Below are 22,210 nucleotides of genomic sequence, written 5' to 3'. Positions count from 1 at the left end.
AGCTAGTCACTGCCGCGGCAGATTCACGTGAAAGAGAATAACCCAGCCCCGCGGGTCCCACCCACCCAGACGGGGCTCTGGGCCCCATGTGCATTGGCACACATATACCCATGTACATCCCCAACGCATGCAAAGTGACATGCGTACCCCTTCACCAACCCTCGTGCTTCCTCACACACTTGTATGCACACAGGTGCCTGCCCACGAGCAACATGCATATGTCTGTGAACTAGGGGAGCCGGTGTGCCCTCACCCCATCCCCACGCCCCCCACCCCCCACCCCCCACTCCCAAGAGGGGCTGCGGAGGATTTGAAATTAACACAATTTTAAGAAGAAGAAGGACCATTTTTCCCCTCCAGGCTCCAGGCCAAATCTCCAAATGAAATCAGGCCAGGGAGAAAGGAACCACCAAGATGCATGAAACAATGTGAAGAAGAAACTCTGAAGAAACGAATAATCATATATAAAAAAAAGGTGAGAGTTATTTTTCAGCTCACTGGCTTTCTGAAAAGTAATATAAAGTTGGGCAGCGTCTTCTTGGAATCGACCTTTCTGAGCCAAGACCCAGGCCACACGCACATCTTTTTCCTCTCTTTCTATTACCCAAAATTTGTATGGTTTCATCTTCTCTGATTTTCTTTCATTTGTGCGCCTGTGCGAACCCCTTGTGTCAGGGGCTTGTTCCTAACCTGGCAGCCCGGCTGCTCTGGGAGCCGCTTCTCCCTGGCGCCCCGCGGGGCTGAGAATTGAGAGCCTCCCCTGCCGTTCTCCCCAATCTGGGCTCTCTCCCTCTCCCTTCCCAGAAGGCTGCAGGCCTCCTCCCTCCCCAACTCTGCACGAACCTGGCCTTCTTTGTTCCTCAGAGAAGTCTCTTGCACACGGTTCCCTCAGTCAGGGCTGGAAAGGAGAGGCTGGCCGGGGTGGGGGACCCAGGGTCCTGGAGCCCAGAGCCCAGCCCAGGCCTGGGGGCAGAGAGGAGCAGAACAAATGTTTAACAAATGCAGGAAGGAACAGATGAATCAACAGATGATTCTGCCTCTTTCGGGGTGTGGAGGGAAAAAAGTCTCCCTTCTAAGGTGTCCAGTGGTGAGGACTTGGTGCTTTCACTGCTGTGGCCTGGGTTTGAACCCTGAATGGGGAACTGAGATAGTACAAGCCGTGTGGCACGGGCAAAAATTCCTCAGGAAAAAGGTTTCAGATGGGGAGATGAAGACTTTTAAACAATGACATTCCCTGTAGTCTAGTCAATTCTCCAGCACAATGAGGCTGGGTGAAAGTGAAAAGTGAAAGTTGCTTATTCGTGTCCGACTCTTCGCGACCCCATGGATATACAGTCCATGGAATTCTCCAGGCCAAACTAGTGGAGTAGGTAGCCTTTCCCCTCCCCGGGGGATCTTCCCAACCCAGGGATCAAACCCAGGTCTCCCACATTGCAGGTGGATTCTTTACCAGCTGAACCACAAGGGAAGCCCAAGAATACTGGAGTGGGTAGCCTACCTATCCCTTTTCCAGCAGATCCTCCCCACCCCAATCGAACTGGGGTCTCCTGAATTGCAGGCGGATTCTTTACCAACTGAGCTATGAGGAGGACTTACCTAATGACAGTTCCTCTGCCTCTTCTCCTCTGCCACCTCCCACCTGGGACACACACTTCTGTAGTTGCACACACACGGACATCTGCACATGTGTGAACACTGCAAACACATCCATTCTGCATGCATGCACCCAGTTCTGAAACAAACACACATGTGCACCCCTCAGACACACACATGTATAATACATGCCTCAAACACATCCGCACAGATATACACATACATGCCCTACATGCACGCCTGGATGTGGTGTGTGTGGTCACTACAAACATATCCACACAGCTATGTACACACTCAGCCCTCAAACAAACACACCCTGCAAACACAGGCAAACCCATGTGTGCACAGCCCTCAAGACGTGGATGCCTACACACATTCCTCTCAAACACAGACAGACAGACAGACAGACACACACACGGAGATAGATGCCCATGCACTTTGCCTACTTTTTAGAGCTGCACAAGTGACCTTTCCAAGCATCCATGTCCACTCTCAGCTTCTACTTCTTGACCTAAAAAATGTGGGGTACTTGATGGTCTGTATCTCTATCGACTTTTCCAATAAACATACCATTCAAGGGGTGACAGCACCTTGTGACTTTTTTGCTGCAAAAGTCAATCAAGGGAGCCTGGCTTCCCCCAGTCTGGGGATGCAATGACTTCAGTAGAAACTTCAGTCTGGCACCTGCCCTGGGTCCACGCAGCAGAGATAAGAAATCTCTGTATGGATGTGTTTGAGGTGGGGAAGTGTGGACATGGGGATGTAGGTAAAGTTTTTGAATCTTTTCTCCGGGAGAGATTAGAATAGTGCATTAGTCAGGTTAGGCTCACTGCTGTAACAAACAGCCCCCAAATCTCAGGGGATTAGCTCAGAGTTTCTCAAAATGCCCCTTTTCAATGAGAGTTGGCAAGGGTTCTCTGCTTGATGCATATTTCTTTTAATTTATTTTAAATTGAAAGATAATTGCTTTACAGTATTGCATCGATGCAATATTTCTGGGTCCCAGGCTCCTTGTCAAACCCAGGCTCTGTTGTCTTGTAGGTACTTGAAGTATCTTAATTTAGCAGGTGGATGGAAAAAGCCAGTAAGGGTTCACGTGGGCTGCTATTCATGGGCCAGGCCTGGAGGTGGCATGCATCACCTCTGCTCACACTCCATAGGCTAGAACATGGTCCCATTGCCACTACATCTAATGACAGGAAGGCTGGGGAAGGTAGTCTAGCTGGGCATCCAGGAAGAAGAGGAGAATGCAGATACTGGTGAGCCCTGCCCGTCCCCACCATGTGCAGAATCACACAGCTAACCATGGGGGAATCAGCTCTTAGACTGAGGTCTCCTGAGTCCAGTGCTGTGCTTGTCCCTTCTAATAATTTACTTTGCAGTATTAAGCTTTACTAACAGAGCACTGTTCCTTGGTCCTTGTTCTAGGTCTACAAGTCCTTACATTTATAAGAATATGATGATAATAATGATAATATATTCCTATCTGTCCTATTACACATATCTCCTTTAACCCTTATCACCACCCCATAAAGTATATAGTATAACCCTGCCTTCTAACTGAGCACACTGCAGCTCAGAGAGGTTTAGCAGCTTCTCTGAGGCTGTATGAGAGTGAGAACATGAATCTTAGGCTTTCTGGCCTTGGTCTTCCATCTTCCTCCTATGCTGCTATTGTTCCTACCAGACATTGGCTTGGAGGTTGAGTGGGTAGAGTGTCAGCCTTCTTTATCCTGCAGGGCAGACACCCTGATGAAGCTTAAGTAAGATGCAAATGGTGTCAGGAGCAGGGAGAATTCTTGCTGCCTTTCTGCTCTGGGAAGTATCTAGAAAAATGTGAGGGCCAGGGCTTTTGTAGCTTAATTTAGTTGATAAATGTATGCCTGGAGATAGTAGGGGCACTGGGAATTGATTTCTGGTTATACAATCTTCAGCAAAGTGTTGTGGGTTAGGAGTCAAAGACGTTCATAGGGAAACCTAGCCACAGTTAACTGTGTCACTTTGGGCATCTCCTGTAGAGTCTCGGGTTTAGTATGAACAGCCTCCCTCACTTACAAATTGAAGATTGAAACCACTGCTCTCCTTCTAGACTCCTCCAGGAAGTCATTGCAATTTGAAGATTATAGCCACCACTCTCCTTCTAGACTCTTCCAGGAAGTCAGGCTCCTAAGTGGTTTCCACAACACCGCATAGTTTCTCTTTAAATCCTTCCTGCACATCCCTGACAGAGTAACTTTCTTAGCCACACACTCATTTCAGCATGTCTTGTTTCTACTCAGCAACTTTCCTGACTGCCATAAAGTCCAAACTCCTCAGTCAGCCCTCACATTTCTTTATACTCTGTTTTGAAATTACTGGTCCAAATGGAGCACCCTTGACAACCCTAAATATCTTCAGTGCTTCTGCCACTTTGCCCTTTCCCTCCCTCTGAATCTCCTTCTCTGGGTGACCTTCATGGCCAGCCTACCTGTTGCCACTTCTAAAATATCTCCCTTCTCCATGAGCTCAGTTGCTCAGTTGTGTCTAACTCTTTGTGATCCCTTGATCTGTATGTAGCCCACCAGACTCCTCTCTCCATGGAATTTTTCCGGCAAGAGTACTGGAGTTGCCGTTTCAAAATGGGTTGCCATTTCTTCCTCCAGGGGATATTCCCAACCCAGGGATCAATACTGCATCTCTTGAATCTCCTGCATTGGCAGACGGATTCTTTACCACTAGCACTGCCTAAATCACCCCATCTAATCTTCACTCTTACATCATCGGATTTGTGCCCTGAGACGATGCTGTGTGCCGAGGTACCCTTGGTGCCGGGGTCTTCTGAGAATGTTTGTCTTCTTCACTTGATTGTGAGCTTCCTCAGAGTGAGAACTAAGTCTTGTACAATTTGTCCTCTTGCATATAACAGCTCTTGGACAATAGTTTATGCATGAAAAAAATAGTCAAAAGATAGCAAAGGCTTTCAGGGATGTGCAAATGAAAGGCTAAGCTTAGGAGCCATCCCTGAAGTTGTTCAGACTGTTTTCCACCAGCCAGGAATTTAGGGGCAGCTCCCACAGCTTGGTGAGCTGGTAACCTCTTTAGATTTATCTGCAAGAGTCTATGGGTGGGACCTCAAACCAGAGACTTGGGGCACTTTGGGTTGAGTTTCTCCTCCCACTAGTCTGGGGAAGGATAAGACCAGTCCTCCAAACAGGCTGACCGTCAGGTAGAAGTGAGCTGGGCATGTGCATTTGGGGAGGATCTCAAATTGAGCTCTCCTGGCTCTCTGCCCACACTCGGCCCCTCCGCAAACTGTAGGCTGAAGCCAGTGGAGAAAGTAATAGATTGGAAGCAGGGTGCTCAGGTTAAGTGGGCCGCTTTGTGGAGCTCATCCATAATCCTGCTAGAGCCCAGAGAACAATACGTTAATTAGAGCCAAAGGCATTGCTCCCACCAGCCATCCATCCTGCCTGTGTCTGCAGGGCCATCCCCATGGACACACCAGCCCACTCCCTTCCCTGAAAGAGATTTATTCATTATCAATGTTTGTCTGCGAGAGGGACTGGCGGGGAGTGAATGAAATTCCGAGAGGAAAGGGATATGAAAGGGGCAGGGCCAGGCTCGCGGGCAGTTAACAAAGGTGTGCTTGGGGGCTGGGGAAGGGGGTGTTTGCAATTAGGAAGATGAGGCATGTCTACCTGGTTGGACAGGGCAAGAGGTGAGTCAAATGGAGTGAGAAGAAATTCAGTAAATGTGCCTGACAAGTGGTCTTTGTGGGATTTTTAGCCTGGGAACTCATTCTCTTTAAGCTACAAATGATGGGGTGGCGGGGGGGAGATAAGGAATGGATGAAGCCCATTTATCTAATGTCTATGCTGGTGCTTGCACTTACGAAGCACCCAAAAAGTGCTTGTTAACTGAATAAATAAATGACTTTTATGGCAGCCAGAGGGATAGTGTTAGGTAGGATTCCATTGCCACTGAGTAAATAGAACCCAGAAAGACCAAGAAAGTTTCTGGGATTTTTACCCAGGAGTTCCTTGAAAGAAAGGGAGACATAATTTATTTTTTCCTGGATCCCATGGTCTGTGTATCACATCAAATTTTGGAGAAAATGAGAGAAGACTACCTCTCCCCAAGATGATAGTGTGGTAGACTGCAGAGGGGAAAAGCCAACAGGGAAGAGATGGCAAAGGACCAGCTGGGCAGTGGCCCACTGACCAAGCTCCAGGGAGAATGAGAGGCAGTGAGCAGAAGGATGCATAGTCACTGCTTCTTGGATCTGTCTCACAAGAAGAACATGAAGAGTTAGTACCTCTCCTCAGCCCTTCCTGCTGCCCAGATGGAGAAAGGGGAAGTAGGGGCTGACTTGTCCAGAATCCCACAACCAGCAGCAGAATTGTGCTGCTCAAGGTGTGACCCTTAGGCCAGCAGCATCCTATCACCTAGGACCTTGTTAGAAATGTAGAATCTCAGGTGGTACCCCAGAACTACTGAATCCAAATATGCATTTTAACAAGATCCCCATGTGATTTCTTGACATACCAAATTTAAGACCAAGTCAGTTACATCATGTGCCTACTACTTAGGGGACCATATGGTGTTTTAGAGAGGGTGTGGTGGATTAGAAGTTCTCGTGATGACTTTTCATTAACTGACCAGGGGACTTGGGGAAAATCACTTAGTCTCTCTGGGCTTAGCTTACTCCTTTTTTTTTTTTTTCTTTTAGTTGATGTAGTGTTGTGTTAGTTTCAGGTATATAGCAAAGTGATTCAGTTATACATACATATAAATACACACACATATATATTCTTTTTTCAGGTTCTTTTCCGTTAGATTATTATAAGACATTGAATACAGTTCCATGTGCTATACAATAGGTCCTTGTTGTTTATCTTATACAGTTAACTCATTTTTAATATGAGAGGATTGAAACAGATCAGTGACTTTAACTTTAACCATCATCAGGGGCACTGAGGAGGAAAGGCTGATTCCTGGGTGCCACGTGAGTTTCTGTGTAGGGCCTGAAAATGTGCATTTCTTGTCTTTTCTTTGGACTGCACTGCACTGGGTGTGGGATCTTAGTTCTCCAACCAGGGATCGAACCCACCCACCCTGCATTGGGACCTCCGAGTCTTAACCACTGGACCATCAGGGAAGTCGCAAGAATTAGCATTTTTTAGGAGTTTTTCTTTTCTTTCTTTTGATGTGGACCATTATTTTTAAAAGTCTGTATTGAATTTGTCACAAAATTGCTTCTGTTTTGTGTTTTCATTTTTTGGCCAAGAAGCATGTGGGATCTTAGGTCCCTGACCAGGAATCGAACTTGTACCCCTTGCATTGGAAGGCAAAGTCTTAACCATTGGACTGCCAAGGAAGTCCCTGGACCACCAGGGATGCCCCGAATGCATTTCTAAGAGGTTACCGTGCTCTGTGTGTGGTTAGTCACTCAGTTGTGTCTGATTCTTTGCAACCCCATGGACTCTAGCCCGTCAGACTCCTCTGCCCATGGGGATTCTCCAGGCAAGAATACTGGTGTGGGTTGCCATGCCCTCCTCCAGGGGATCTTCCTAACCCAGGGATCAAACCCAGGTCTCCCATACCTCAGGTGGATTCTTTACCTTCTGAGCCACCAGGGAAAGCAGATCACGACCATACTGTTGGTCTGGGGAGCCCACTTTGAGAACTGCTTGATGATTTCTCAGGTTCTTTCTGCTTCCAGTATTCTGTGGAATCCCCACCCCCTGTGTGGCACTCCTTCTCTGCCCAGTGGCGTCCACTGGTCCCCTGTGGTTTCTGCTTCCCTTGCTGCTCTAGGCAGTTCATGCCATCTTCCCAGCACATGCAGGACCAATGAGCTAAGTCTTACAAAATGCAAACCGAAGGTAATTCAGGCAAAGCATTATCCACAAGATTTAAGAAGAGTCCTACAAAACACAGCAATAAAACCTGGAAATAACTATCCATTTCCTACAACAAAATGTCTCATTTCCGAGTCCATAAACGCTCCCCCTCCAGGTCCCCAGACCCATCTGTTTTGTAAGCATGTATAATTATTAGCACCATAAAGTCACTTTCTACACCTAATGTAATTATCAGGAACAAAATAATATCAGGTAAAGGAGGGGGAGGGTGTGGAAAGCTTGCTCACTGCAAACTCAAGACTATTTCTTTAAAGAGAGAGAAGTAGCCACCTGGGAAGATAGCAATTCTTTATGGTGATATTATACTTCCTGTGGAGGCTTTGGGGACAGCTTTGCAAATAAGACTGAGCTGGATCATCTCAAAGTAAAGAGTGGCTTCCGGCCTTGGATGGAGGATTTAGGTCCTGTTGGGAATTAGGATCACCTTGCTTCCTCGGCCTCCATCCTCAGATTCCCTGGAGGCTCCAAGGACATGACCTCCGCTTCAGAGGCATTCCCAAAGCCAGTTCTTTCCTTTCCTTCCTTTTGTATTTTCTCTGGAGGGGAAACAAACAACAAAAAAAAAGGGTTGACAGAGTTACTCTGAGATATTGGTCAGCTGGTGGTTCAGAGTAAACTCAAGGCTCTTGTTTCTGTATCCTGCTGCTGTGTCTTGAAGGAACGAGTGAATAAGTGAGTGATGAATGAATGGATAAGGTACAGGTGATGACGGGACCTGTTATTACAGAAGGAGAAGAGCATCAGCCTCCTCTTTTTATGTCTCATTTATGATGGGGTGCAGGACCAAATAAGGACCAGTGAGGCATCACTGCCAGGCTGATTTTGATTTCCCATGCTATAAGCAAAATAGCATTTTGACCATGAGAGCTGTCTAAATGGAAGGGCCCTCTGTGCCCAAGGGGTGAGTTTTCATCACTGGATATTTTCAAACAGAGCCTGGGAACCTTTCCCTGTGAGTCCAGTCTAGGAGGCTGCTGTATTCAGTATGGAAGAAGGGTAGGGGTGGTAAGAATATTTATTGAGCATTTACTATGTTCCCAACTCGATGTAATCTCATTTAACGCACTCACCAAAACCCATGAGGTAGACATTCCTACTCCTATTTTGAGAATACAGAAAGCAAGTTCAGAGATTCATTGAACTGGTCCATGCCACCCAGCTAGGAAGAGATGGAGCTAGGGTCCAAACCAGCTCTGTCTGATCCAAGGTTCATCTGCCTCCTACAGTGACTTAGAAGGGCCACGTCAAGCTTCAGATTCTTCTGTGCGCTTGTTGGATCTGAACCTGACATTCCTGACTTGGGAACACATGGGCTGCCGCCGCTGCTGGCTGAGATGGTGGTTTGTCTTCTGGATTCATCACTGACAATTCAAAGCTCTCTTAAGAGAGCCTGTTGTGGGAAGCAACTGTTTTCAAGGCAAATCTCTGTGGGTTCAAACTTTTTTTGTCAAGCTGCTCTTGCACCTTCTTCTTTGCAGATTGGCTTGACTGCCGGGATCCCACATCCACATGATAGTTTAAGCTTTCGTTCTCTGATTTGGGGATCCATGTGTGCTGTGGCCCCTTCATTTCACTCCTCATGCAGGGGAAGGGGCTCTTGTCTCCTGCTCTTACACCGACCACAGTCAGGGCTGCCTGGAGGAGTGCTTCAGCCTGGCAGGGGCAGATGGCCCAGGCTACAGACTGCCATGCTGTCGCTAATTTCCAGTGATGAGAGAATCCCCAAGGGGCTGGTGGTGCAGTCTGGACAAGACTGAAAAGCCAGTCTGATCTGCTATATGAAGCGTCTCTGCAGCCTTTGGAGGCCGCTTTGCATGTGTGTGTTTCACTCCTGTCTCTGTCCCTTGTTCTCATGCCAACCTTCTTTGGATGCCCACCAGATTCCTTCTGTGCCCTGTCTCTCATCTCTGTCTGCAACCGCGTAGCAGGGACTCCTTGCCTGTGACCTGAGGGAGTGGCTGATGAGACGGCCAGAGACAACTTGTCTGTTGGTGCCAGGCCACCACCTTTTCTCTCTGAAGTGGACCATCTTCCTTTGCCTCCACTTTCCTTTGCCTCCAGTTCCTTCCAGTCCAGCTTCACATCACGCCAGGGTAGCCCAGCTAGAGAAGGGCACCTACCAGGCCTCTGGGAGGGTGTATTCTTCTGCTGATCAGTACCCCTGTCTTTCTCCTACCCTTCAGAGGGGTGGAGAGGCCCTCCCCCACGAACCTTGGAATTCAAGCGGGGAACTGGGCTCTGGCAACTGGCCTTCCCTCTGGCACTGCGCCTGCTCTGTCTCCATGGATTTCTCTCTGAGCGTCACTGTTGCTGGATGAAAAATGATCCCTTCCTGCAAAGCAAAACAGGGTTTTGTGTCAAGTCCATCCCCTAAATACAATGGAAAGTGGGAGCTCCAGGGGTCCAGAACACAGTCAGTAGGAAAGAAGGACCTCCGGATCTAGAATCTATCCCCCCTCCAGGCTGAGAGGAAGTTCGAGAGCAGAGGGCTGCGTGGAAGGCAGACCTGACTCTCCCAGCCTCAGACCTCTGGTGACTTGTCTAGCCCAGTGTGTTCATCTGCTATGGCTGCTGTGATAAAGCACCACAGACTGGGTGACTTAAACAACAGAAATGTACTGTCTCATGTAAAGAACAGACTTGCAGACTCAGTGGGAGAAGAAGAGGGCGGGATGATTTGAGAGAAGAGCATTGAGGCATATATGTGACCATATGCGAAGTAGACAACCCGTGCGAGTCTGATGTATGACCCAGGACACCGGTGCTCTGTGACAACCTGGAGGGATGGGGTGGGGAGGGAGGTGGGAGGAGGGTTCAGGATGGAGGAGGCACATGTGTGCCTGTGGCCGATTCATACTGATGCACGGCAAGAGCCATCACGATACGGTAAAGTAACTATTTTCCAATTAAAATAAGTAAATAAAATTTAAAAATGTACTGTCTCAGAGTTCTGGAGGCTGGAAGTCCAAAATCAAGGTGTCACAGGGGCTGGATCCTTCCATGTGCCCTGAGGGAGACCTGTCACAGGTGTCTCTGTGTGGCTTGTAGATGACCGTGTTCTCCGGGTGTTCTTTGTATCATCTTCACCCTGTGGGTGTCTCAGGGCTCAAATTTTCTTTTTTTTTAACAAAAGATTTATATTTATTTATTTGACTGCCCCAGGTCTAGTTGTGGCATGCGGGATCACATGTTTTGGCATGCGAACTCTTAGTTGTGGCATGGCGGATCTAGTTCCCTGACCAAGGATTTAACCGGAGCCATCTGCATTGGGAGCACAGTCTTAACTGCTGGACCACTAGAGAAGTACCCTCTCCACCCCAATTTCCCTTTTTATAAAGACACTAGTTGTATTGCTCAGATGAGGCTGCTATAATGAAATAGCACAGATGCTATGATTTAAATGACAGAAATTAATTTTCTCACAATTCTGGAGGCTGGAAAACTCAATATCTAGATGTGGCAGATCTGGTTTCTGAGGAGAACCCTTTTCTTGGCTTGCAGACACCTCCTCACTGCGTTCTGCCGTGGTGAAGGGAGAGAGCTCTGATGTCTCTTCTTATGAGGACACAGCCCTATCAGATGAGTGCCTCGGCTTTACTTCTCTTAGCTACCTTCTCACAAGCCTTATCTCCAAATACTCTCACATTGGAGTGTCGGTTGCTCAGTCGTGTCTGACTCTTTGCGACCCTGTGGACTATAGCCCACCAGGCTCCTCTGTTGGGTAACCATCCCCTTCTCCAGGGGATCTTCCTGACCCAGGGATTGAACGTAGGTCTCCTGCATTGCAGGTGAATTCTTTACCATCTGAGTCAAGGTTGGAGTTTAAATCTAGGAATTTTGAGGAGAGGCAGATCAATCCCCAAGCATATAGGTTTAGGCCCCACTCTAAGAAGCTATCTTTGATTTGATTACTGAGGGCTTCCTAGGTGGCACTAGTGGTAAAGAACCCGCTTGCCAATGCAGGAGACATAAGAGATGGCTGTTCAGTCCCTGGGTTGGGAAGATCCCCTGGAGGAGGGCATGGCAACCCACTCCAGTATTCTTGCCTGCAGAATTCCATGACAGAGGAAACTGGTGGGCTACTTACTGTCCATAGGGTCGCAAAGAGTAGGACACGACTGAAGCGACTTATCATGTAAAGACTCTGTTGCCAAATAAGATCACATCCTGAGGTCCTGGGGGGTCAGGACTTCCAAGGGACACAATCCAACCTATGACACTCGGACTCCACTCAACTCGCTCTCCCACTCTGAAGTTCATCTCAGAAAAGACAGATGGCTCCTCAAGAAAGCTCCCCTGCCTTTTCAGGGTCTGCCTGGTTTTCTAGGGCCAAGAGATGAGTATAGCCCCCTCATCGGCTCCCTTTTCTGAGGCTGACACCTAGGGGGCCCCAGGCTCTGCTCAGCAGCCCCACCTCATGGTCACCGGGTCTGCTCATAGCTGCCGGTCCCCATGGGTCAGCTCACCACTGCCACCCTGGGTGACTCAGCTCTGGGTCAGCAGGAGGTGAGAAATCACAGCATCCAGGTGGCCATCTCGGTCTCCTTCAGGATATGTGGGCTGAGTCAGCCAGAGAGTTAGAGGGGGGCTATCTGAAGAGGATGTGGGGATGGGGTATTTTGGAAGGATCAGAGAAGCAGAGGAGAAGTAGAGGAAGACGAGAGAGAAGTGGGAATTAGCTTCTCTTTCCTTCCAAACTCGCTGTCACAGCCATGGAGAAAACCTTTCCCCACACTTTGTCCTCGTAATAGGATTATTGCAAAAAAAAATTCAAGCAAGAGAAATGCTGTTTTCTTTTAAATCTGCATTTAAAGTACACAAAGATCAGAATTTTGTAGATTAAGTAGCCGTTATACCTTTATCATTCTCCCATTATTTCCTTCTGATGATAGAGAAGGCAGACCTCGGCTATTCTCAGGAGGCTCCCAGGCTATGCTGTGATTCTGTGATCCTGAACTTCTGAACTGGGGCCTGGGTCAGGGAGCTGGGGCTCCTCTCCCGTCCCGTTAAGCTGACCACATGCTCTCACCTCGGTTCCCACCCCTGATGAGCCCTGGGTCTCTCCAGGGCTGCTTCTCTGCCTCCCTTCTCAACATCTCCACACCCCTCTCAGCATCACAGTGAAGGGAGAACACAGGGCTGGGAGTGAGAAGAACTCGCTTTACTCACCATGTGATCTCAGTGGTTCAGGGGGTGTTGGGGGCTCAAAGGAGAAGCTCACAGGGGAGACAGATTTCATGTGGTCCCTTTCATCCCACTTGCACCTGCCCTGGCCAACTTCTGGGGAGAAAAATGGCTGCATGACGCCCTCCCCATTTCTACCTTAAAATCACAGACTTTGAGAGACAGAAGGGTCTTTGGAAAGTGTCAAACTCATGTTCCTACTGAGTGTGTGGATGCTGAATGGGGCTCTGCTTTCATACATCCAGGGGTTGGCAGCTCAGAGTGTTAGAACATTTTCTCTAGTGATGAGTAGGATTTCTGCTATATTAGGGCTGCCCAGAGAAACAAAACTAATAGAAAGTGTGTGTGTGCCTGTGTATACATATATATATTTCCATATACACTTATAGTTTCCATATATATGTGAATATACATTTCCACATTCATATTCCAGGTGTATGCATATATAAAAATATATTTACACACACACACACACACACATATATATATGGAAGGGGATTTATTAGAAGGAATTGGCTCATGCAATTATGGAGGCTAATAAGTCCTAAAATCTCCAGGGTCAGTGAGCAACCTGCAGAACCAATGGTATAGTTCCAGTCCAAAGGCTCAAGACTCAAGAAATGCCAATATTTTGGTTTGAGTTCAAAGGCATAAAAAAGCCAATATGTTAATCCAAAGGCAGGAGATACTCTCTGTTACTCAGGGAATGTCAGCCTTTTTGTTCTATCCATCCCTTCAACTGATTGGAGGAGGCCCACCCTCGTGGGGGAGGGCAATCTGCTTTACTTCATCTATTGATTCAAATGTTAATCTCCTTCAGAAACACCCTCAGAAAAACATTCAGAATAATGTTTGGCCAAATGTCTTGGCACCTGGTGGCCCAGTCAAGTGATCATATAAAATTAATCATCACACTTTCTTTCTACCATTCCTCCGTAACTTGGTCCTCCTTATCTGGTCTCAGAGGGAAGGGGACAGCCCCTCAGTGGGATTCAGAGTGTTCAGCCCAGTCGACTGCTCCTGGGAAGGGGCCTGGTTACCCCCACCTGGAAGATGCCTCTTATTCCCACTAGATTGCCTCTCTCTACAGTGGAGTGGCCAGTTCCTCTTGCCTCACTGGGCCAGAAGTCACAACTGCCATACCTGTGCCTGTCTCCCTGCCCCTCCCAACCTCATCCCTCTTAGCTTGTGGCTGAATCATGGGCAGTGGTGTCTGGGGCTAATAGGAATGATATGCTGGGACCAATCTTTGCAGAGAGGAAGTAAGAAAGTTCATTTCCATCTCTGTCCCCCTACAACCAGGGGTCTTAAGGAGGAAGGAGCAGGGAGCTACTACTTAATGCCAAAGGCTTTACATGCCTTGCATTCTTGAAGCTGCATGAAAACTCAACACAGGCAAATCGCATCTCTATTTTAGTCACAAGGAAACTGATGCATGGGGGCTTTATGTCACCAACTCAGAGTCAAATAGCTGCTAACTGCAAGAGCCAGGATTTGAATCCTGCTTTGGAGGGTTTCAAAACCTCCTCTTTCTGCTGCATCTTGGGAAGTTATGTCTGGACGGAGGAGCCTGGTGGGCTGCAGTCCATGGGGTCGCTGGGAGTCAGACACGACTGAGCGACTTCACTTTCACGCATTGGAGAAGGAAATGGCAACCTACTCCGGTGTTCTTGCCTGGAGAATCCCAGAGACAGAGGATCCTGGTGGGCTGCCGTCTGTGGGATCGCACAGAGTCGGACACGACTGAAGCGACTTAGCAGCAGCAGGCCCCATAAAGGGATACGAGACAATACTCAGTTTACAGAAGTCCCACAATAGTGATGTACTTCTGCCCAGGTGCCCCGGCAGCTCAGCCATCATTCTGCAAAGGCAGTTGCTACAGGTCTGACATTGCCGTGCGGTGTCATCTGCAGGAGACAGTAAATGAGGAGGCTGGAGGAGATGACCCCTAAGGACTACCTTCTCCAGTTCTGGGATCCTAAGGGTAAAAGCCTTTCCCTTGACAAGAAGGATCCCCCAGAGCAGGCAGCCTGGAGTTTCCTTCATTTTGGTGGCACTGAGGACAGTGACAGGTGGAAGAACGCTGGGTGCATGCGTGCATCAGGGTCTCTGTCCCTTCTCCTGTTGTGTGAGAGCAGGGCCTCGCTGCGGGAAGAGACGCGGATAGGAGCCATTGCAAAGGGCTGAACAGAAGCAGATCCCGGTTTCCTGTGTTTGTCTGGGACACTGCTGGCCAGTGTTCTGCAGTGACTCGGAAGCGGAGAGCAAACAAGGGATTTTCAGATGGTCTTTGCATGCTTTCTCCTTTGTTTTCTCTTGAAGGGAGAGGCAGCTGCCATGGGTACTCTAAATCTTGGCCTGGAGAAACCAGGCACAAGGAGCTGGAGGGGGAATGGCTTATGTGGGATGAGAAGCCTGAAGCCATGTTAAGCTGAGCTGGGGAGCGCTTGATCTGCTCCCTGCTCTGGGAAGCTCCAGTTTCTCTGGAGAGGATGCATGCTGACCTCTTGGGATCCCCTTGCTTCTCTTACAGTCATTAATTTGGAGAATCTTGGGGCTGGGGTGGGGCTTGAAGTCAATTACCCAGATACTCCTTGAATACCTACTTCCAGGGCAACTCTTTTCATCTTTGCCCAGCTCCTGTCTGGGGACTCTGTCTCCTGGTAGCTTCCGTTCATCATTCTGGGGTCTCCCCCATCTACTCTGCACATGCATGTCCTCTGATCACACACGCATATTTTGCTTGGAGAGCCATTGCGTCCCCGTGGGAATGTGACCTGCACTCTGAGATTACTTCCTGTGATGGTCATTTTGTCTCTTTGGCTGGACTGTAAGCTGCCTTCAGTAGGGACAGCTCATCTCTTTTTTATCCCACATATTCACTACTGGAGGGCTGAGCATATGGAGAGTGTTTAATCACTGCATGGTGGAAGGAAGGAAAGAAGGGAGGGAGGGAGGAAGGGAGGGAGGGAGTGGAGGGAGGGAGGGAGTGGAGGGAGGGAGGGAGTGGAGGGAGGGAGGGGGTGGAGGGAGGGAGGGGGTGGAGGGAGGGAGGGGGTGGAGGGAGGGAGGGGGTGGAGGGAGGGAGGGAGGAGAGAGAGCTTTGCTCCCATCTTTTTTGTCTGGCTGGACAACGGATGTGCACCCTGATGACAATTGGTTGTTCCTGTCTGGTGGGGCAGGGAGCAGGTAGCCTGCTGTGGGGAAGAACTTCAGGTTCTGATCTCAGTACCTGGACTCCAGTTCCAGCCTTTGTATTTTCCAGCCAGGCAACACTGGACAAGTTACTCCTCTGAGCCCCAGTTTCCTCTCTGTACAAGAGGCATGGGCTCCCCTGGTGACTCAGTGGTGAAGAATCCGACTACCAATGCAGGAGACGCGAGTTCAGTTGCTGGGTCAGGAAAATCCCCTGGAGAAAGAAATGGCAACCCACTCCAGTATTCTTGTCTGGTAAGTCCCAAGGAAAGAGGAGCCTGGTGGGCTACAATCCCTGGGGTCACAAATTGCTGGACATGACCTAGTAACTAAACAACAACAAGGGGCATATAATCACTCACTTTAGGGCTGTTGTGAAGATCACATCAGATCAAGGACCTCACTGGATCCTCTATAAACTGGGTTTCCTTAGTCATGAGGGACAATGCTCAGGTCTAGCATATGGGGAATCTTGATTTTAACATTGATGACACCATTATTATTTGATTAATGTCTACTGTGTGTTGACCATTGAGACGTTCCTTACATAGGCTCTCTTGGTAATATAGCTTATGAGGTGGGTCGTTTACCAGAGAGGGGCAGAAATCTTGAGAGACTTGAAAAACTAGAATTTGAACCCAGACCCCTAATGGCTTTTCTAGGTCCCCTTGTTTCTGCCATCAGGCTTCTTCCCATTAAATGCAAATGAGGATCAATTTGAGGGGGTGGTTAAGTGTGGTGGAGGGATGTTGGATTCAAAGTCTCCAGAATAGACTCTCAAATTTGTGATTTTACTCTTTCCCATCTAATGTGTGCTAAGTCGCTTCAGTCATGTCCAACTCTGCACGACCCTATGGACTGTAACCCACCAGGCTCCTCTGTCCCAGGGATTCTCTAGGCAAGAATAAGGAAGTGAGTTGCCATGTCCTCCTCCAGGGGATCTTCTCAACCCCAGGGATCGAGCCTATGTCTCTTTACATCTCTGGAATTGACAGGTGGGTTCTTTTACCACTAGTGCCACCTGGGAAGCCATTCCCATCTAATAGTGCAAAGCAAATACTCAAGGATCTTTCTTTTCCTGGGTTGTTTTTTAAAGTCTTTCCCTCTGCCTAAGTGTCTCATTTGCAGTCAGATTTGGATCTGCTAGCCAGGCGCTACTTCTTTTCCAAGGAACCAGGGAGGGCTGCATAAAAGATGTGGGGTTTCAGAAGCACTCAGTGGGAGTGTGTGTATGTGTGTGTGTGGTAGTGGTTGGAGGGGGGGTTGGGTGGATCTAGAAATCAGGCAGAACAAGGCAAGGAAGATGTGACTTTGAGGCCGTAACCAGTGCATCGTTCGGCAAACTTTATTGAGCATTTATATGAGCCAGGCGCTGTGCTAAACCCTGCGGGGTTGAAGAAACCTCATACTCTGATCTCCAGGAGCTTACAGATTGGTGAGGAAGACAGGATTCAAGGCAGATGGAAGCTCCTTCTGCTCAAAGATGGGCTGGAGAAGGGAGGGGAGGATGGTGGGAGGGAGGGTGTGCAGGCACGGTGGGGGCGGGGAGAGGCTCTTTGGGAGAGGGGGTGGTGGGGGAGGGTGGCACACCTGGGTCCCTCTCTGGAATTCTCTACCCCCTGCAGCCTCCTTGGGCCTTGTTCTCAGTTTAAGTCAAATAACTTAGGTCGCCGGTTACCTACTGCCTGCCACGTTCCAGCTCAATCATTCTTTGAAATTTGGAGCTGTAGCTAAAACGCCTTTGCCCTGTAACAGGATTTTCACAGGCTCCACAGCAGCGGTAACGTGGCTCATCACCTGCTGTTGTAATCGGCCCCGCTAAGCCCGGGGCTCCAGGCAGAAAGCTTAACTCGCCTTGCTGATTCCAGCTCGCTCTTCCTGGCATCAGAGCGGTGTTTCAGGAAGGGAAGCTAATCTGCTCCCTCCTCCCCACTTGCACACAGAAGCATTTCAAAGGAAATACAAATGGCAGAGGGAGGGGTGGTGAGAACCCACTTCCTCCAGACTCAGGGGCAGCAGGAATGGTGTGCTGGGGGCTGTGACGTGTCCCTTTTCCTGCAGAGGGGTGGGTGAGGGAGCTGGGTTTCCCTGAGGGTCTTGTTTCCCGGCCAGGTTTCAAGGTCTGTATTGGGAGAGCTGGCTCTGTTGAAGGGAACAGTGAGTTCTGAGTAGGAATGTGTGTGTATTTGCCCACTGTGCCTGATGAAACATCTAGACACTTTTTCTAAAATCATACTCACCACTGGTAATTTTTTGCCCTCTCCCACCAACTTAACATTTTCTACTTCTGAAGACCAGAGCCCAGAGCACCTAGAGAGATTCTGACACATATTAGGAATTCATTGCGGGATCCTTGAGTGAATGAGTACTAGCACTTCGGCTCAGTTTTGTTCCAGGCACTGGGTTATGCCCTTAAACCCATGAGAATCTGATCACATTGGTAATATGTGGGAAAGCAGGTTGGAAACAGAAACAGGCTGTAAACTCCTTGGTGGCATGGGCCATGCAGGCATCCGTGCGTGCTAAGTTGCTTTAGTCAAGTCCTACTCTTTATGACCCCATGGACTGTAGCCCTGCAAGCTACTCTGTCCAGGGGATTTCCAGGCAAGAATACTGCAGTGAGTTGTCATTTCCTCCTCCTGGGGATCTTCCCAGGAGACACGGAGATCCAACCTGCGTCTCCTGCGGTTCCTGCTTGCAGGCGGACTCTATACTCCTGAGCCACGGGGGAAACCCACATGAATGCCAGCATTCATTCATTCAAGAAATACTTACTGAGCTTAACATGTGCCGTGTGTTCTTACTAGATGTTGAGGGTATAGCCACAAAATGTACAGACAAACTTCCCTGCCCCTGTCCTAGTGGAATGTACTGAACCAAGACTGGGCAATGGTCAGATTTTAGCTTAACCTAAAAAATAACTTTCTGATGACTAGAACAGCCTGACTATGCAGTGTGCCACCATATTAGGTAATGAGCTCCCCGCCACTGGAAAAGTTTGAACAGAGGTTCCATGGGCATATATTGGGGATACAGAAGAGGGGGTGCAGCAGACCCTAGAGATGCCTGCCCACATCCCTCTCCCTTACCTCTTTGGTGCACGCTGGAAAACTGACTGTCAGCACCTGCATTTGTTTGCCTGACAGTTTCTTTGGCCCCCCAGAATCTATTGTGCTGGCCACTCAGCAAGCTGGGAAGTGCCAAGGAATTGATGGGAACAGTCTTTTCTAGGTCATTTAGCTTGAGAGAAACTAGAGCCTATGCTGAGCAGGCAGGTAGTGGGGCTCATAGCCTTTTACCCCACAGGTCCTGGACACCAAAGGCCCAGGGGTAGTGTGATTAAAGCATATTTTCTGGTGGAGAGGGGAGAGGGACGGTAGGTGTGGTAGACACCCTAGTGTGCCTCCCAGATCCACCTTCAGTGAAGGACTAGACCTAGCTGCTGGGGAGGTGATCAGCAGACAGACTTCAGTAATTGGGCCCCATCAGAAATTGTTTCAGCTGCAGAAAGCTTCCTGCCTAAGATACCTCCCATTTGAGGTGGCCCACATCCAGTGACAGATTGATGAGGGAATAGAAGGCCTGGCCATCTCTGCTGGATTGGGGACAGCTCCAGAGGACCATTCTGAATTCCAGGACTCCTTGTGGGGTTGGCCACGGCTGCTGCTGGCCTGCATAAAAGCTGCGTTCCTCCCTCTGCTTTCTATTTCTCTTCCTCACTGGTGCGGACCCTGTGGGCTCTCCTTAGTAAACACCCTGCTGGCTAAACTCAATCTCAAGAGGTTGCTTCCCAAGTAATCCACCCCATGATAGTGGAACCTGATCCCTACCTGCCTAACTGAGCCTCTGGAATCAGTCTACTACACCCTGTTCCTTCCCAAATTGTCATCTCTACAGCAAGCTCTAGCTACCTTAAAGACTGAGCTAGGTTCAGCTCCTTTCTTACTGGCCTTCATCTCAGCTTCTCAAGGAAGGGATGTGTGTGATCAGGCTGGTGGGTGCAGGGTACCTGCCTCTCTGACAGCCACACTCCTTTCCCTTACCACACATGTGCCTCCACAACCGATGCTCCAGGCACTGTGCACCTGGACAAACCTAGTCAGGGGGCCACCACGAAGACTGGGACAATCACGGGCCCCAGAGTAATGTCCTTGGATCAGAGGCGCATTCCAGCAGCTGGGACTGCGATGGGAGCTCGGTTTATTAGATCCCATTATAAATGGATGATTTGCCATCTCCGAAGATAAATGGGAAACTTAATGCAGAGGTATCCTGTCTGGGGAAACTGGAGAGTTATGGATGTTAGCTTTGTAGCTTTATGAAAGCACTTTCTTATGGAAACTGAAATGACCAAGATTAGATTGAATTAGTAGGTACTGGTATGAGACTTTTCTCCCCCTATCCATCTTGATATATTTTTTTTTAAAGGGAAATGATTTGCCTCCTGCATGAGCATTTCATAAAAATGCAAATCCCAAGTTTGGGTTTGATAATTAGCAGAATTGCCTCCTGGTGCCTAGGAGGCCGTGGCCCAGCTGGAATTCTCTTTGGTGGTGGGCAAGTAGGCACCCTCTGTTGGCTCCACCCCTGGGCAGTGTCTGCTGCTTTTGGTTCACTTCCTTTCCCACTGGTGCTAGGTACTCCCCTCACCTGTCCCCACAGAGCACAAATGGATTAGTGAGACTTTCTGTCCCAGCAGCAGGGCTCCTGGCCTCCCACTTTGAGGACGGGATCTTCCCATCCTACACAGGTCCCACTCTCCATCACAACTTCTCCAGCCTGAACTTTGAGCCCAGGTCCCAGTTGGGTGGTAAGGTTTTCTGCCAGCAAACAAATCCGTCTGATGGATATTTGAACACTTTTGATAACAAGTATCCCTCCCTGGTGGCTCAGCAGTAAAGAATCCACCTGCAATGCAGGAGACACAGAGACCCAGGTTCGATTCCTGGGTCAGGAAGGTGCCCTGGAGGAGCGCATGGCAACCCGCTCTAGTATTCTTACCTGGAGAATCCCATGGACAGAGGAGCCTGCAGGGCTACAGTCCATGGAATCATAAAGAGTCGGACACGACTGAAGCGACTGAGCACACACATGCACAGTGCCAGGTACTGGAGAAACAAAGATACAGATACTGATCCTCTGCCTTTGAGGCAATCAGTTTAACTGAGAGAGAAATGCAGATAAAGATACTTTCCAAACCAGCACTGCCCAAAGAACTTTCTGTGATCACAGAAATGTTACGTACCTGAGCTGTCTGCTGTGGTAACCACCAGCGACATGGGGTCTCATGGAAATAACTTCAGAAAAGGATTCTGGAGAGGAACTTCAAGCTTAGTTTTTCAGCCAATTATCTGGAATCTCAGGTACATTGATTCTGAGATTTGAACCTCAGTTTCATCATCTGTAAAATGGGATTATTAAAACCTTCTCTGCCTCTCTAGAATATTAGAACCAAGAGACCTGGCCCAGCTTCCTTATTCTATGAGGAGGGAGCAGAGGTTGTGACCTGTCAGGTCTTGTGGGAAAGTAGGGGCAGAATCAGACCCTTAACATCTGGTCCCAGGCTTTTGGGCCACAGCAGGATGCTGCTTGGGGTGCTACGGGAACTGAATATAGAAAAAAAGAGAGATCTTTGAAGCATGAGTATGCATGAGTGCCTGCATGCTCAGTCGTGCCCAACTCTTTGCGACCCCATGAAATGTAGCCCACCAGACTCCTCTGTCTATGGCATTCTCCAGGCAAGAATACTGGAGTGGGTTGTCATTCCCTTCTCCAGGGGATTTTCCTGACCCAGGGATCGAACTCACACATCCTGCATTGGCAGACGAATTCTTTACCACTAAGCCCAATCTTTGAAGAGTCAAAACTATCTAAGATGATGGGTGGTGAAACCACCCGGAGGAACCATCACAGCTGTTCAGGACCAAGTGTTGAAGAAGAAAGGTGGAAGAAGCCTTGCTTGTGATATGACGTGGGGCTCTAGGCTTAGCACACACCTCACAGCCAGTGTCTGCCCCAAACATCAGGATGATAAAGGGATCCCTAGAGTCAGGCTGCAGAAAGAGCAGACAAAAGTGCATGTGCCACCTGAGGTCAATGGGGACCTCAGACTGGGGAGCCCTGAGAGCTTCCAAGACCCTTAGATGCTTTATCAGAGTTGAGAGCTGACCTATTGAGTGCCAAGCATCCCTACCAGACTCTGAATGTGGTATGCTGGGATACCACATTCAAAGCTGCCTTTGAGCCAAGAAACTTTGCAGAGATGGAGAGAGAGCCCCCAAATGAAATAAACATGGAGGACTCCTAGCAATGGACTCAGGCTCCAGGGGACAGAA

Source organism: Giraffa tippelskirchi, chromosome 11 (assembly GCF_054371585.1).
Source record: "Giraffa tippelskirchi isolate mGirTip1 chromosome 11, T2T-mGirTip1v1.2.pri, whole genome shotgun sequence".
NCBI lineage: Eukaryota > Metazoa > Chordata > Mammalia > Artiodactyla > Giraffidae > Giraffa > Giraffa tippelskirchi.
Note: the sequence above shows the minus strand (reverse complement) of the source record.